This window comes from Rhinoraja longicauda, chromosome 38 (genome assembly GCF_053455715.1).
Source record: "Rhinoraja longicauda isolate Sanriku21f chromosome 38, sRhiLon1.1, whole genome shotgun sequence".
Taxonomy (NCBI): domain Eukaryota; kingdom Metazoa; phylum Chordata; class Chondrichthyes; order Rajiformes; family Arhynchobatidae; genus Rhinoraja; species Rhinoraja longicauda.
This window is the reverse complement of record NC_135990.1, coordinates 15,712,494-15,730,630: the sequence shown is the minus strand read 5'-3', so window position 1 is coordinate 15,730,630 and position 18,137 is coordinate 15,712,494.

Genomic DNA, 18,137 nt, shown 5'->3' with positions numbered 1-18,137 from the left:
ACGAAGTGTCGCCCATCTTTTTTCTCCAGAGATGCTGTCTGACCTGCTGAGTTACTCCAGCGCTTTTGTGTCCATCTTAGGTTCTCATGTGTGTTCTTTATTGACAACCCCTCTGGACATTGCACTGCCCTGGTCATTTGATTCCAGACGTAAACCTTGCCTCTGTGTCTATTGTGGATGGTGTAACAAGCATAATCAGATTCAAGTGGCTTTCCTGTACCCTTCTCTCCACCATCTTCTTCAAAGCTTCTCCTACAGAGGCCGATAGACGCAGGGTGCCAGAGCACTGTAGCGATGAATGTTTCTTACATACATACCATATCTATAGGCATTGTGTGGTAATGGTAGATAATCTATCTCCTGCTCGTTAACACACGTGAACACCCATTAGCATGCTGGTGACAAGCCTACTATTTCACTGTCCAAAGGCATCCAACTAATGTCTTTGATTTTAACGAAAGATTTATTGAAAGGAAAAACCACTGGAGATGATCAGAGAAGCATCAAACTCTTCAGAGTCTTGACTTCTGACATTTTATTGGCAATTGCTGTAAGGATGTGTACACACATGCCTGTCTCCATCAACAACATCTTCAGCCTGTGACAACGCAAATATCTTGACGCAGCGGTAGTGGAGAATACGCTCTGATGTATAAAAAAAAAATGTCTTTTGCTATTTCCTTAACTTGTAGCTATGCTAAATTATAAGTACATCTCGGCGGCCCCTAGGACTTTCCGCATGGCAAGAGTGAGGTTTCTGAAAGAAACAACTTGCATTGGTATTAAATGCTTTCTTCTGGTGAACTTGTTCACAGCCACTGTTAACAGTAAGTTGGCAAAACTGGGCTTTGGCTAGCAGTACAGATACTAATTATCAAAAAAACAAACTTATTCCCTGTGGATTTTGAATGAATTTTATTTCATGAAATGATCAATGTGTACGGTTTACAAAACAAAACTTTACTGTGGAAGAGAAAACATATTCGCAGCAGTATTACTGTTTCCAGAGCTGCACTTTATTATTAATTCTTTAATAAACTATGTCAGTGTTTATTTTTAATCTGGGTCCTGTGGAATGCAGAGTTTGGTACAAAGATACGAGAGGAACAAGATAGACCACTCGACCCTAAAAACCGTAGTACGTCATGACGCCATTTTAGTGGGCAGAAACTTGCAGAAACATTTAAAAAGAAAAATAACAAAAATCTGTGAATTGATAGATGAGATACATTCTGCATTTTAATAGTATCACACATAACTGTTCCCCCAAAACACTGATTACACTGCGAGAGGCATAGCGAACGGCGGGTTTTGCCTACTAAAATGGCGCCTACACTTCAATATAGGCGATTTCAACGGAGTGGTCCATCTTGTTTGTCTAATATCTTTGGTTTGGTATAAGTGAGTTTACAGGAACTGTGAGCACATGTTAATTTGTGCCCATGACTGTGTATCATGTTGCATCAAAACTGTTCAATCCTTCTAGGAAGAAATTGTTTTTATTACCTTAGTTTGTCAAGAACACTTACCAGGGTCCATCAATAATTTGTAGGAAAAAAGACTGCAGATGCTGGTTTAAAACGAAGGTAGACTCAAAATGCTGGAGTAACTCAGCGGGTCAGGCAGCATCTCTGGAGAGAAGGAATGGGTGACGTTTTGTGTCGAGACCTGAAACGTCACCCATTCCTTCTCTTTCCCCCCCCCCCCCCACTCATCTGACATCAGTCTGAAGAAGGGTCTCGACCCGAAACGTCACCCATTCCTTCTCTTTCCCCCCCCCCCTCGTCTGACATCAGTCTGAAGAAGGGTCTCGACCCAAAACATCACCCATTCCTTCTCTTCCCCCCCCTCCCCTGACATCAGTCTGAAGAAGGGTCTCGACCCGAAACGTCACCCATTCCTTCTCTCCAAAGATACTGCCTGACCCGCTGAGTTACTCCAGCATTTTGTGTCTTCCATCAATAATTTTATTGCAATGTAAATTAAAATACATAATCACTCTCCTCTCCTCTCCGGCCTTTTCCAAAAAGGCTTTGGAATTTTTTTTAATGTTTTTTTTAAATTAACTCTAAACATTTGAGAGAATATTTGAAAGTCCCTGACAATATTGTATGTACCTGCAGCTAAATGAATAGGATGGGTTCCTATGATAAGTGTTTTAACATTTGAATCCGATTAATTTGTGTACTGATGTTCTGTAAAGTAAACTTGGTGGGTTTTATTATTCAGTGTGGACTTTTTTTTATAATGAGTCTCTCAAATAAAAATTAAATGCCAGAATGAGATGTGGTCTTTGCTTGTCTGAAGTCCCACAGTGTTCAATTGGTGGTATTTGGTGGAGTTCCCCAATTTAACGTGCAGTAATCCTTGTGTGGGATGCGTTCCAGGAACATATAGCTTTGTATTAGTTTTAGTTTAGAGATACAGCGCTGAAACAGGCCCTTCGGCCCACCCAGTCCGTGCCGACCAGCGATCCCCGCACAATTACATTATCCTACACACACACACAAGGATCAGTGGCGCAGCGGTAGAGTTGCTGCCTTACAGCGAATGCAGCGCCGGAGACTCAGGTTCGATCCTGACTACGGGCGCCGTCTGTACGGAGTTTGTACGTTCTCCCCGTGACCTGCGTGGGTTTTCTCCGAGATCTTTGGTTTCCTCCCACCCTCCAAAGACGTACAGGTATGTAGGTTAATTGGCTGGGCAAATGTAAAAATTGTCCCTAGTGGGTGTAGGATGTTGTTAATGTGCGGGGATCGCTGGGCGGCGCGGACCCGGTGGGCCGAAGGGCCTGTTTCCGCACTGTATCTCTACATCAAAAATCAAAAAATAAATCAAACAATTTCACAATTTTACTGAAGCCAATTAACCTACAATCCTGTAGTACTTTGAGGTGTGGGAGAAAGCCAGAGATCCCGGATAAAACCCACGCAGGTCACGGGGGGAGCGTACAAACTCCATACAGACAGCACCCGTAGTCAGGATCGAACCTGAGTCTCTGGCGCTGTAAAGGCAGCAACTCTAGCTCTGTGCCACCCAAAATTATCATTAAGCAGAAATTTGTAAATGAAAGGCTTTGTAAAGTGCATTGTGCATCTTATAAAGGCTTATAAAATCACGAGGGGCATAAATAGGGTAGTCTCAATCTTTTTCCAGGGTAGGACTGTCTCAACCCAGAGCGTAGGGGATTAAAGTAAGAGGGGAAAGATTTAAAAGAAATGAGAGGGTTACACTCTTTCAGAGGATGGTGAGTTAGTGGAACGAGCTGCCAGCTGTCAGGTACAATTATAAAATTAAAAATAAATTTGGAGGTTCAGAGATAGGAAAGATTTAGAAGGATATGGGTCAAATACGGGGAAATGGGACCAACGTAGATGGGCTTTTTGGTCATAGAGTGATACAGTGTGGAAACAGGTCCAACTTGCCCACACTGACCAACATGTCCCAGCTACACCAGTCCCACCTGCCTGCGTTTGGTCCATATCCTTCCAAACCTGTCCTATCCATGTATCTGTCAAACTGTTTCTTAAACGTTGGGATAGTCCTGGCCTCAACTACCTCCCTTGGCAGCTCGTTCCATACACCCACCACCCTTTGTGTTGAAAAGTTACCCCTCAGATACCTATTAAATCTTTTCCCCTTCATCTTAAACCTATACCCTCTGGTCCTCGATTCACCTACTCTGGGCAAGAGACTCCGTGCATCTACCCGATCTATTCCTCTCCTGATTTCCCCTTCACCTTAAACGTTTGGCGTGGGCAAGTTTGGCGGAAGGGCCTGTTTCCGTGCTGTATGAACCTATGCACAGATGATGCATAGTTTTCATGAAAGTTGTCTGCATAAGTTAGTCACCTCAAGCCATGGTGTTATTAATGTATGGGGAGAAGGCAGGAACGGGGTACTGATTGTGAATGATCAGCCATGATCACATTAAATGGCGGTGCTGGCTCGAAGGGCCGAATGGCCTCCTCCTGCACCTATTGTCTATAATAAGAATGTGTAAATCTTAGCAATTGCAGTAGTTGCATTCAGACTCAGAATCCAAGTCACAAGACAACAAGCTGAAGAGGTCCCTGTGGTGTTTGCATTTCAATGTTAGTTTAGTTTAGTTTAGTTTAGAGATACAGCGCGGAAACAGGCCCTTTTGCCCACCGGGTCCGTGTCGACCAGCGATCCCCGCACACTAACACTATCCTACACACACTAGGGGGATTCTTTACATTTACCAAGCCAATTAACCTACATACCTGTACGTCTTTGGAGTGTGGGAGGAAACCGAAGATCTCAGAGAAAACCCACGGGGAGAACGTACAAACTCCGTACAGACAGCACCCATAGTCAGGATCGAACCTGGGTGTCCGGCGCTGAATTTGCTGTAAGGCAGCAACTCTACCGCTGCACCACCGTGACCGCCAACTTTTTGTACTCGGTAAGAAATTATTTTGTGGTGCTCTCCCATTGCAGATTTGGTTTTGCAGGGCCAAATGGCCTCCTCCTGCACCTATTTACTATGTTTATCCAGGGCTGAAATTCTTAAAAGATGCCAAATAATTGATGTATCACGGTGAGTGACCTTAATGAGTTCTGGTGACCTGTATCAAAATAATTTGACTTAGATCTTTCCAGACTAATGTGTCAATTCTCCTCCTGGGATAAATGAATTTCTATCGTATCATAAACCTGAGGCACCCCTACAGAATTAACTGTTTAAATATTGGATGGTATGGATCCTAACCATTTACCCATCCTGAGTCTAGAAAAAACTCTTATCAAGCAAAAATATGTATGGTCGACACAAAATGCAGGCAGCATCTATGGAGAGAAGGAATGGGTGATGTTTCGGGTAGAGACCCTTCTTCAGACTGAGAGTCGGGAAAGGGAAACGAGAGGTATAGACGATGATGTAGAGAGATATAGAACAATGAATGAAAGATATGCAGAAAAGTAACGATAACAATGGCCTACCTGCTGAGTTACTCCAGCATTTTGTGAATAAATCGATAACAATGGCCCTTTAACACTGTTACATTTTTTCATACCTTTCATTCATTGATCTATATCTCTCTTTATCACTGTCTCTATCTCTCGTTTCCCGCTCCCCCGACCCTCAGTCTGAAGAAGGGTCTCGACCCGAAACGTCACCCATCCCTTCTCTCCAGAGATGCTGCCTGACCCGCTGAGTTACTCCAGCTTATTGTGTCTATCTTTAGTGAATCACACTTCAGTTTAGTTCCATGGACCCTGTCTGAGCGCCGTGCTCAGCTCTCTAGTTAGAATAGTTTAGCTCACTGCTTCATCACTGCAGGTTAAGTAGGCCAGACGGTTATTCCTTGGCCTCAGAAGAATAAGGGGTGACATCAGGCATGTGACTTTTCCGCGGATTTCCGCGTTTTTAAAATCCATTTTCCGCGCTTTTTGCATGGTTTCTGCGTTTTCCACTTTGCCAAATAAATGGAGAAATCGGATCGAAAAAAAGAAAGAAAACAAAAAACGATGTATAGACTTGTAATGAACACTAGGGTTCCGCTAGGGGTTCCGCGAGAAATCCCCCCCCTTGCGTCCCGGAAGTCTCTCCGAGAATGTGGCACCTCGGCTGGGCAAGGCAGTCAATCTCAACCTCATCGGGACTTCCACGGTCGATCGGTGGGTTGAATTTGCAACCTGCAGCCTGGTCTCTGGAACTCCAGCCCAGCTGGAGCCGGCACATCTATCCCCATAGCCGACTTCCTTGGCCAGCTGGATAAACCAGCAAAGCTCTGGAACCAAGAGTGCCAGAAAATCAGTGGTGGAACTGTAATGAGTAAATATTAAATTTAAGTGCAGGATTATATAACTAAATTAATTAAGACGGGATTAAAATATAAAACACAGCAGAAAAGCCAATTACCACCTTTTTGGGCTGATTATCAATTAATGTGCAAATTTACTTCAAAATGTTATTAGTGTACAGTGACATTCTCATTATTTTATAATGTCTGTTTTTACTTTGAAACTGGTAATTGTGTGTAAATTTTCAACATTTTTCCCAGCACTCAGCTCTTTTCCTCATTTTTTTGTACCTCACTCACATGTTTGTGTGACATTGAAATGTACAACGTTCCGAGAGGTCTTGAGAGTGCGTATAGCGGGAGGACGTTTCGGGTTGAGACCCTTCTTCAGGCTGAAAGTCACGGGAAAGGGAAACGAGAGATGTGGACGATGATGTAGAGAGACATGGAACAAATGAATGAAAAATATGCAAAAGGTGACTATGATTATAAATGTGGAGCCCACACCGGTCCATTGTTGGCTTGCCGAAGGTGATAACAAGTTAGACACAAAATTCTGGAGTAACAGGCTGCGTCTCTGGAGAGAAGGAATGGGTGACGTTTCGGGTCGAGACCCTTCTTCAGACTGAAAGTTATACAGACAGAGAAACTCAACAGGACAACAGTGAAACTAGCACGCCGACTAGGGTGGGGAAGGGATGAAGAGAGGAGATGCAAGGGTTACTTGAAGTTAGAGAAATCTAAACTTATACCGCTGGGGTGTAAGCTGCTCAAGCGAAATATGAGGTGCTGTTCCTCCAATTTGCATTTGGCCTCTCACTCTGACAGTGGAGGGGCCCAGGACAGAAAGGTCAGTGCGGGAAGGGGAGGTGAAATGTTTGGCAACCGGACTCAGCGAAGCAATCGCCCAGGTCTGCGCTTGTTCACCAAGTTGTGAGGATAACCTGGAAGTCATCTGAAGAATGAAGAGGCAGTACTGAGCCAAGTGGAGTGACAGACAGATGTTTGGCAGCTGTGGTACATTTACAAGCCACGAAATCTAACAAGGTGAAACTGAAGATGGGCACAAAAAGCTGGAGTCACTCATCGGGACAGGCAGCATCTCTGGAGAGAAGGAATGGGTGACCCTTAAGGATCTCGACCCGAAACGTCACCCATCCCTTCTGTCCAGAGATGCTGCCTGACCCGCTGAGTGACTCCAGCTTTTTGTATCTATCTTCGAAATAGGCATGGCACCTTTGAAGTGTACATGCGGTGCCATGAGCCGGGAGCTTTTGGTCGTCTGTGCCGTGAAGAAGCTTTTGCAAGAAATGCCAACAGCAGGAGGTGCTCAAACTCTGAGTTTCAGACTGTAACATGCAGTGACCACCCCGCCCCTGCAGGTGGAGACAGGTAGTGCAGCCAGATGATCACCACACATGTCTACTTTGAATGTCTACTTTGAATTTGTGATACCTTCGATTTGTACCAGCATCTGCAGTTATTTTCCTACACTACTTGCCGCTCCACTGTGATTTGGACACGTTAGAGGCAGGAAACATGTTCCCAATGTTGGGGGAGTCCAGAACCAGGGGCCACAGTTTAAGAATAAGGGGTAGGCCATTTAGAAGTGAGATGAGGAAAAACTTTTTCAGTCAGAGAGTTGCGAATCTGTGGAATTCTCTGCCTCAGAAGGCAGTAGAGGCCAATTCTCTGAATGCATTCAAGAGAGAGCTGGATAGAGCTCTTAAGGATAGAGGAGTCAGGGGGTATGGGGAGAAGGCAGGAATGGGGTACTGATTGAGAATGATCAGCCATGATCACATTGAATGGCGGTGCTGGCTCGAAGGGCCGATTGGCCTATTCCTGCACCTATTGTCTATTGTCTATTTCTCCTCAAGGTATGTCCACTTTGAAGAGGTCCGTCGAGAGTTTAGCAACATGCTCTCTCACTGCTCCCCCTCTGTGATTCCTCCTACTATCTCCCACTGTCTTCCTGTCTCCAACTACATCCTTTCTTTGTCCCGCCTCCTCCCCCGACATCAGTCAGAAGAAGGGTCTCGACCCGAAACGTCACCCATTCCTTCTCTCCCGAGATGCTGCCTGACCCGCTGAGTTACTCCAGCATTTTGTGATACCAGACACAGAAAGTAGACACAAAACGCTGGAGTAACTCAGCGGGACAGGCAGCATCTCCCAGAAAGACTGACTGGTTCAGGAAAACACTGGGGACTCTAAATCTGGGAGTGAGTTTTTCATGCATGGGGTCTTGAGGTCTGCAGGTGGAGACAAAATGCAGGAGTAACTCAGCGGGTCAGGCATCGTCTCAGGAGAGAAGGAATGGGTGATGTTTCGGGTCGAGACCCTTCTTCAGACTGATGTCAGGGGAGGGTGCATTTTGCTCTACTGAATTTCATCGGCCACTTCTCTGCCCACTCTCTTAACCTGTCCAAGTCCTTGCGCAGAGTCCTTACTTCCTCTACACTGCCGGCCACTCCTCCACCTATCTGAGCATCATCTGAAAACATGGCCACAAAGCCTTCAATCCCCAGGTGTGTGTAGGACAGTGCTAGTGTGCGGGGATCGCTGGTCGAGGTGGGTCGAAGGGCCTGCTTCCGCGCTGTATCTCTAAGCTAAACTCAACTAACATTTGCTTGCAGTCCGCGTCACCCCATTACATGAAGGATGTGGAGACTTCAGAAAGGGTGCAGAGGAGGTGGCATTTTATGGGGTTCACTGACCAGTGATCCCCGCACACTGGGGGCGGCACGGTGGCGCAGCGATAGAGTTGCTGCCTTACAGCCAATGCAGCGCCGGAGACCCGGGTTCCAACCCGACTACGGGTGCTGTCTGTACGGAGTTTGTACGTTCTCCCCGTGACCTGCCTGGGTTTTCTCCAAGATCTTCGGTTTCCTCCCACACTCCAAAGACGTGCAGGTTTGTCGGTTAATTGGCTTGTTAAATATATAAATTGTCCCTAGTGGGTGTAGGATAGTGTTAGTGTGCGGGGATCGCTGGTCGGCGCGGACCTGATGGGCCGAAGGGCCTGTTTCCGCGTTGTATCTCTAAACTAACACCACCCGACACACTCGGGGGACAATTTTACATTTATAAGCCAAGCCAACTCACCTACAAACTGAAGGTATTTATTCACAAAATGCTGGAGTAACTCAGCAGGTCAGGCAGCATCTCAGGAGAGAAGGAATGGGCGACGTTTCGGGTCGAGACCCTTCTTCAGACTGATGTCAGGGGGGCGGGACAAAGGGAGGATATAGGTGGAGACAGGAAGACAGTGGGATTAGTGTGGGAGGAAACCGGAGCACCCGGATAAAACCCACGCGGTCACGGGGAGAACGTGCAAACTCCGTACAGACAGCGCCAACGGTCACGATCGAACCTGGCGCTGTGAGGCAGCAACTCTACTGCTGCACCACCGAGCCCTGTTTAAAGATGTATGGAGCTATTTGTTTACGCAGTGATTAGTGGCTGGGACACGCGGCCAGAAGTGGTAGATTGAGGTCCATAAGGAGAGCAGCCTTTCATCTGGTCTGTTAAAAAATAATTTTGTCCTCTGTTGATATTCATGTCGCCAGACTTTTTATCTCGATTTTCATGCAGATTTGCGTGGCCCACATCTCCAGCACTGTTTAACCTGCCAAGGACATTGTCCATGGCTCATTGTGCCTGTGTTCCAGTGCTCCCACACTCCAAAGACGTACAGGTATGTAGGTTAATTGGCTGGGTAAATGTAAATGTAAAAATTGTCCCTAGTGGGTGTAGGATAGTGTTAATGTACGGGGATCGCTGGGCGGCACGGACTTGGAGGGCCAAAAAGGCCTGTTTCCGGCTGTATATATATGATATGATATGATATGCTCCATTAAGGACTTTGCCAGAACCTTCCCATCAGTCACTCTCTCTGCTGTGTAGGAAGGAACTGCAGACGCTGGTTTAAACCGAAGACAGTCACAAGATGCTGGAGTAACTCATCGGGACAGGCAGCATCTCTGAAGAGAAGGTATGGGTGACGTTTCGGGTCGAGACCCTTCTTCAGACTCGACATCACCCGTTCCTTCTCTCCAGAGATGCTGCCTGTCCCTCTGAGTTACTCGTTCTGCAGTGCTGTTTCTCAGCAAAACAAGGAGCCCTCAGGAGATCGTGACTAGTGCAGGTGTTGGAGGTCATGGGGGAAAGGCAGGAGAATGGGGTTAGGAGGGAGAGATAGATCAGCTGTGATTGAATGACGGAGCAGTCTTTAGTTTTGTTTAGAGATAAGCGCCGAAACAGGCCCTTCGGCCCACTGAGTCCCCGCACACTAATGCTACACCCACTGGGGACAATTTACATTCACCCCAAGCCAATTAACCTACAAACCTCTACGTCTTTGGAATGTGGGAGGAAACCGAAGATCTCGGAGAAAACCCATGCAGGTCACGGGGAGAACGTACAAACTCCGTACAGACAGCACCCGTAGTCGGGATCGAACCCGGGTCTCTGACGCTGCAAGCGCTGTAAGGCAGCAACTCTACCGCTGCGCCACCGTGCCGCTCTTGATGGGCCGAATGGCCTAATTCTGCTCCTATCGCTTATAACCTTGTGAATCATCATCTAATGTCCGGCAGCTACATGTCTTTAGCTCCAAAACCCCAGGTATAAGAGGGTCCCGGGGTGGGGGGAGGGGGGGGAGAGAAGGAAGAGGGGCCATCCTTCTTGGATACTTTTGTGACTGTTTCGATGCCATTTACGTGGCGATTCTTGGCATGCCCTAAGTACTGTAAGCAAACAAAGAATTTCACTGTACCAAGTAAACAAAACATATGAGATCATTAAGGGGTTGGACACGTTAGAGGCAGGAAACATGTTCCCCATGTTGGGGGAGTCCAGAACCAGGGGCCACAGCTTAAGAATAAGGGGTCGGCCATTTAGAACTGAGATGAGGAAAAACTTTTTTCACCCAGAGAGTTGTGAATCTGTGGAATTCTCTGCCTCAGAAGGCAGTGGAGGCCAATTCTCTGAATGCATTCAAGAGAGAGCTAGATAGAGCTCTTAAGGATAGCGGAGTCAGGGGGTATGGGGAGAAGGTAGGAACCAAAGATACTAGAGGAACAAGATGGACCACTCCGTTGAAATCGTCTATACTGAAGTGTAGTACGCAAAGGAGGGTAACGGCCGCCATTTTAGTAAGCAAAACCCACCGTTCGCTCAGCCTCTCGCAGTGTAATCAGTGTTTTGGGGGAACAGTATGTGTGATGATACCATTAAAATGCAGAATATATCTCATCTATCAATTCACAGATTTTTGTTATTTTTCTTTTTAAATGTTTCTGCAAGTTTCTGCCGACTAAAATGGCGCCGTGACACACGACGGTTTTTCGGGTCGAGTGGTCTATCTTGCTCCTCTAGTATCTTTGGCAGGAACGGGGTACTGATTGTGGATGATCACAGTGAATGGCAGTGCTGGTTTGAAGGGCCGAATGACCTCCTCCTGCACCTATAGTCTATTGTCTATTGTCTATAAATAATGTACCATACCATGCCATCTATTCATGTCACCAAAATCTCTGGGCAATCAGCCTCGTTAGGGTTTTGCGCATTGGTAACGTGCCACTCTGAACTCACGCGCACCCACAGAAACCCTCTCTACCCTTCACTACACTCCTTTAACCTATCCCCTCCCTCATACCACTGAGACCACACTCTGTACCATGGCAAAGCTGTATTTACCAGAACATAGAACAGTACAGCAGAGGGGCGGCACGGTGGTGGATCGGTAGAGTTGCTGCCTTACAGCGAATGCAGCGCCGGAGACCCGGGTTCCATCCCGACTACGGGTGCTGTCCGTACGGAACGTTCTCCCCGTGACCTGCGTGGGTTTTCTCCGAGATCTTCGGTTTCCTCCCACACTCCAAAGACGTACAGGTTTGTAAGTTAATTGGCTGGGTAAATGTAAAAATTGTCCCTAGTGGGTGTAGGATAGTGTTAATGTGTGGGGATCGCTGGTCGGCACGGACCCGGTGGGCCGAAGGGCCTGTTTCCGCGCTCTATCTCTAAACTAAACTAAGATTGCTGGGGAGCGAAAAGATGGTCTGGAATAATTAATAGGATGGGCTTGGATTTGAGAAGAAAGGTTTCACTGGGATTAGTTGGTGGGAAGAATATTGAGGATCTATTTTGCAGTGAGATTGCAAAGATGTGCAAGAGTTTGAGTTTAAGGTAGACATAAAATGCTGGAGTAGGAGAAAGTAGGAACAGGGTACTGATTTTGGGTGATCAGCCCTGATCATATTGAATGGTGGTGCTGGCTGGAAGGGCTGAATGGCCTCCTCCTGCACCTGTTTCAATGTTTCTATATGTTGTGAAGTCATAGAGCTGTCAAGCATGGAAACAGCTCCTTCAGCCCAACTCACCCATGCCGACCAAGTTGTCCAACTCAGTAGGACCCACCTACCTGGGCAGGCCCCAGGCCTTTGCTCATCCATCCCTGTCCAAATATCTCTTACACGTCATCATTGCACCAACCTCCAACACTTCCTCTAGCAGCTCGTTCCTCCACCCTGAGATTAAGCTCGGGATTTGTCCCCTTATCCATGCCCCTCATGATTTAATGAACCTTGACAAGTAGGCTGGGTTGAGGAGCCTGGTCTAGGCTGGGTTGAGGAGGCTGGTCTAGGCTGGGTTGAGTAGCCTGGTCTAGGCTGGATTGAGGCTGGTCTAGGCTGGGTTGAGGAGCCTGGTCTAGGCTGGGTTGAGGAGGCTGGTCTAGGCTGGGTTGAGGAGCCTGGTCTAGGCTGGGTTGAGGAGGCTGGTCTAGGCTGGGTTGAGTAGCCTGGTCTAGGCTGGGTTGAGTAGCCTGGTCTAGGCTGGGTTGAGGCTGGTCTAGGCTGGGTTGGGGAGGCTGGTCTAGGCTGGGTTGAGGAGGCTGGTCTAGGCTGGGTTGAGGAGGCTGGTCTAGGCTGGGTTGGGGAGGCTGGTCTAGGCTGGGTTGAGGCTGGTCTAGGCTGGGTTGAGGAGCCTGGTCGAGGCTGGGTTGAGGAGGCTGGTCTAGGCTGGGTTGAGTAGCCTGGTCTAGGCTGGGTTGAGGAGGCTGGTCTAGGCTGGGTTGAGGAGCCTGGTCTAGGCTGGGGTGAGGCTGGTCTAGGCTGGGTTGAGGCTGGTCTAGGCTGGGTTGAGGAGCCTGGTCTAGGCTGGGTTGAGGCTGGTCTAGGCTGGGTTGAGTAGCCTGGTATAGGCTGGGTTGAGGCTGGTCTAGGCTGGGTTGAGGCTGGTCTAGGCTGGGTTGAGGAGCCTGGTCTAGGCTGGGTTGAGGCTGGTCTAGGCTGGGTTGAGTAGCCTGGTATAGGCTGGGTTGAGTAGCCTGGTCTAGGCTGGGTTGAGGAGCCTGGTCTAGGCTGGGTTGAGGCTGGTCTAGGCTGGGTTGAGGCTGGTCTAGGCTGGGTTGAGTAGCCTGGTATAGGCTGGGTTGAGTAGCCTGGTCTAGGCTGGGTTGGGGAGGCTGGTCTAGGCTGGGTTGAGGAGGCTGGTCTAGGCTGGGTTGAGGCTGGTCTAGGTTGGGTTGAGGAGGCTGGTCTAGGCTGGGTTGAGGAACCTGGTCTAGGCTGGGTTGAGGCTGGTCTAGGCTGGGTTGAGTAGCCTGGTCTAGGCTGGGTTGAGGAGCCTGGTCTAGGCTGGGTTGAGGAGCCTGGTCTAGGCTGGGTTGAGGCTGGTCTAGGCTGGGTTGAGGCTGGTCTAGGCTGGGTTGAGTAGGCTGGTCTAGGCTGGGTTGAGGCTGGTCTAGGCTGGGTTGAGGAGGCTGGTCTAGGCTGGGTTGAGGAGCCTGGTCTAGGCTGGGTTGAGGAGGCTGGTCTAGGCTGGGTTGAGTAGACTGGTCTAGGCTGGGTTGAGGAGGCTGGTCTAGGCTGGGTTGAGCCTGGTCTAGGCTGGGTTGAGGAGCCTGGTCTAGGCTGGGTTGAGGCTGGTCTAGGCTGGGTTGAGGAGCCTGGTCTAGGCTGGGTTGAGGAGCCTGGTCTAGGCTGGGTTGAGGCTGGTCTAGGCTGGGTTGAGGAGCCTGGTCTAAGCTGGGTTGGGGAGCCTGGTCTAGGCTGGGTTGAGGCTGGTTTAGGCTGGGTTGAGGAGGCTGGTCTAGGCTGGGTTGAGGAGCCTGGTCTAGGCTGGGTTGAGTAGCCTGGTCTAGGCTGGGTTGAGGCTGGTCTAGGCTGGGTTGAGGAGCCTGGTCTAGGCTGGGTTGAGGCTGGTCTAGGCTGGGTTGAGGCTGGTCTAGGCTGGGTTGAGGCTGGTCTAGGCTGGGTTGAGTAGCCTGGTCTAGGCTGGGTTGAGGAGGCTGGTCTAAGCTGGGTTGAGGAGGCTGGTCTAGGCTGGGTTGAGGAGCCTGGTCTAGGCTGGGTTGAGGCTGGTCTAGGCTGGGTTGAGGCTGGTCTAGGCTGGGTTGAGGAGCCTGGTCTAGGCTGGGTTGAGGCTGGTCTAGGCTGGGTTGAGGCTGGTCTAGGCTGGGTTGAGGAGCCTGGTCTAGGCTGGGTTGAGGCTGGTCTAGGCTGGGTTGTGGCTGGTCTAGGCTGGGTTGAGGAGGCTGGTCTAGGCTGGGTTGAGGAGCCTAGTCTAGGCTGGGTTGAGGAGGCTGGTCTAGGCTGGGTTGAGTAGACCGAGCTAGGCTGGGTTGAGGAGGCTGGTCTAGGCTGGGTTGAGGAGGCTGGTCTGGGTTGAGGCTGGTGTCTATTCCTTGGAGCGCAGGAGGATGAGGGGTGATCTTATAGAGGTTTACAAAATCATGAGAGGAATAGAATGGGTGTATGCACAGAGTCTCTTCCCCAGAGTAGGGGAATCGAGGACCAGAGGACATAGGTTTAAGGTGAAGGGGAAAAGATTTAATAGGAATCTGAGGGGTAACTTTTACACACAGAGGGTGGTGGGTGTCTGGAACAAGCTGCCAGAGGAGGTAGTTGAGGCCGGGACTATCCCATCGTTTAAGAAACAGTTAGACAGGTACATGGATAGGACAAGTTTGGAGGGATATGGACCAAGCGCAGGCAGGTGGGACTGGTGTAGGTGGGACGTTGTTGGCCGGTGTGGGCGAGTTGGGACGAAGGGCCTGTTTGCACACTGTATCACTCTATCACTCTGTGACAAGGTCACCCCTCAGCCTCCTACGCTCATGGCAACGTGGTGGGTATGTTCTTGGTCCTCGAATGAAGGTGACATTGCAGTACATGGGACTGGGCAGTGAGCAGAACCTACGTGTGACTGGGGCAGCCAAGGGAAACGTCAACAGAAACACGTCAGGTGAAAATTCACCATTGGAAAACAGCCAGTTTCAATTGAGACTCAAGGAACTGCAGATGCTGGTTTACCCAACAAAAAAAGCCACAAAGTACTGGAGTAACTCAGCGGATCAGGCAGCATCTGTGGAGGACATAGATAGGTGACGTTTCTGCCAGTTTCAAATGATTGACGACTGATCTGGCCTGGGTTAACAGTAGTCAAAGCACGGAGGCACGGTGGCGCAGCGGTAGAGTTGCTGCCCCACAGCCCCAGAGACCCGGGTTCCATCCCGTCTGTATGGAGTTTGTACGTTCTCCCCGTGACCGCGTGGGTTTTTCTCCGGGTGCTCCGGTTTCCTCCCACACTCCAAAGACGTACAGGTTTGTAGGTTGACACAAAATGCTGGAGTAACTCAGCGGGTTAGGCAGCATCTCTGGAGAGAAGGAATGGGTGACGTTTCGGGCTGAGAACCTTCTTCGGACTGAAGTAGGGTCTTGGCCCTAAAGGTCACCCATTCCTTCTCTCCAGAGATGCTGCCTGAGTTACTCCAGCGTTTTGTGTTTCAATTTAAACCAGCATCTGCAGTTCTTTTCTACACAGGTTTGTAGGTTAATAAGCTTCTAGAAATTATAAATTGTCCCCAGTGTGTGTAGGGTAGTGTTAGTGTGTGGGGATCGCTGGTCGGCACGGACTCGATGGGCCGAAGGGCCTGTCTCCACGCTGGATCCCCAAAAGTCTAAGTAACGCAGGCTGGGTGGCTATTTTAGATTTTTTTAATGTTTCTCGTGTTAAATACAAAAGACGATACAATCCAGGCAACTCCTGTTTTACAGCCGTTCCGGTAACTCTAACAGTGATTGACTCTTACAAGATTCACGAAACAAAAATTTGTGATACAGAATAAAGTTTCGCTGTTACAGAAAAAAAGTAAATCGATCAACAGTATTTCGTTTTAGCTCCAATGCTTGGCGTTTGTGCAGATGAAGCAGCTTTGGGCTATTGGTAATCCCAAAATGGCCCACCATTCTACCCGCCATTCTACTCCGCCATTCAATTATGGCTGATTTATCTCTCCCTCCTAACCCCGTTCTCCTGCCTTCTCCCCATAACCCCTGACAACCGTACTAATCAAGAATCTATCTATCTCTGCCTTAAATATATTCACTGACTTGGCCTCCACAGCCTTCTGAGGCAAAGAATTCCACAGATTCACCACCCTCTGACTAAAGATCCTCCTCATCTCCTTCCTAAAAGAACGTCCTTTAATTCTGAGGCTGTGACCTCTAGTCCTAGACTCTCCCACTAGTGGAAACATCCTCTCCAAATCCACTCTATCCAAGCCTTTCACTATTCTGTACGTTTCAATGAGGTCCCCCCTCATTCTTCTAAACTCCAGCGAGTACAGGCCCAGTGCCGGCAGTTTCCTCCCACACTCCAAAGACGAGCGAGTTTGCAGGTTAATTGGCCTCTGTAAATTGCCCCTCGTGTGTAGGGAGTGGATGAGAAAGTGGTAGAACTAGTGTGACTGGGTGGTCGATGGTCGGCATAGACATGCTGGGCCGAAGGGCCTGTTTCTATGTGTACCTCTAAAGCAAAAACTATACTGTTACATTTCTGGTATTGAACAGATTGGAACCAATTTACCTCTCTACTGGTAAACGCAAAAAACAAACATCCCTCAACTCATTTTGCTGCACTTTGTTGCTTATTAGCTTAGGTCTAATATCTTACTGAGAGACACCATTTTACTTTTTAATTTGTTGAACCAAATTCTTTTAACCTCAGATTGAGGATTTTGGAATAAATCCAGATCCTATGTGTTAAAATTACCAAAGTCCCATCTCGTATTATTAAATTCATGAACGAAACACAAGGTGCTGGAGAAACCCAGCGGGTCGGGCAGCATCTGTGGAGGACATGGATCGGACAGGAGAGCAGGAGGAGGGAGAGCCGTGAGAGAGGATCTCTCTGGGCGGCACGGTGGCGCAGCGGTAGAGTTGCTGCCTCACAGCGCCAGAGACCCGGGTTCGATCCCGACTACGGGTGCTGTCTGTACAGAGTTTGTACGTTCTCCCCGTGACCTGCGTGGGTTTTCTCCGGGTGTTTTGGTTTCCTCCCACACTCCAAAGACATGCAGGTTTGTAGATTAATTGGCTTGGTATAAAAGCAGATTGTGTGTAGGATAGTGTTAGTGTGCGGGGATCGCTGGTCGGCATGGGCTCGGTGGGGCGAAGGGCCTGGTTTCAGGCTGTATCTCTAAACTAAACTCCCGTTGGAGAGAGGAGGGGAACTTCTTCGGTGTGGACATATACCTTGAGGGGATTCTGCGGAGGGGCAGTAAGACGGAGGCACGAGGAACTGCAGATGCTGGAAGCTTGAGTGAAATACAAAGTGCTGGAGTAACTCAGCGGTTCCATCCCTCCACAGAGGCTGCCTGACCTGTTGTGTAACCCAGCACTTTGTGTTCCAACATCTGCAGTTCGTTGTGTCTCCAACATTCGATTGATGCACGCGGTCACAGACGTGAACCTTCCATGAATGTTACAAGGGGCAGGCGTGCGTTTACAGGAGTGGGATTTAGAGGCGGGAAAATAAGAGCCGATGAAACATTGTCATTTAAAGAGAACATTTCGATCACCCGCGGGGGATAATGGGGCGGGATCGGGAGAGGACACGACAGACCACAACACACTGCAAACAGCTATAGGTTGGTGCGACATGTCCACCTGCCCGTGCTCTCCACGTCCCGACACGTCGGTGCGCGTGACAGCGCCTCAGGCCTGCGCGGGAGTGTCTGCGGCCGTCGCCGCCTTGTACACCATACCTCCGCCATCCGTCACTTTACGCGCCCTGTGGGAACGAGGATTCAGCTGAGAACGGAGCGGACAGGAGAAGGAGCAGTGAGAAGGACAGAGCAGTGAGAAGGAACAGCGAGAAGGAACAGTGAGAAGGACAGAGCAGTGAGAAGGACAGAGCAGTGAGAAGGAACAGCGAGAAGGAACAGTGAGAAGGAACAGTGAGAAGGACAGAGCAGTGAGAAGGACAGAGCAGTGAGAAGGACAGAGCAGTGTGAAGGAACAGCGAGAAGGAACAGTGAGAAGGAACAGTGAGAAGGAACAGTGAGAAGGAACAGTGAGA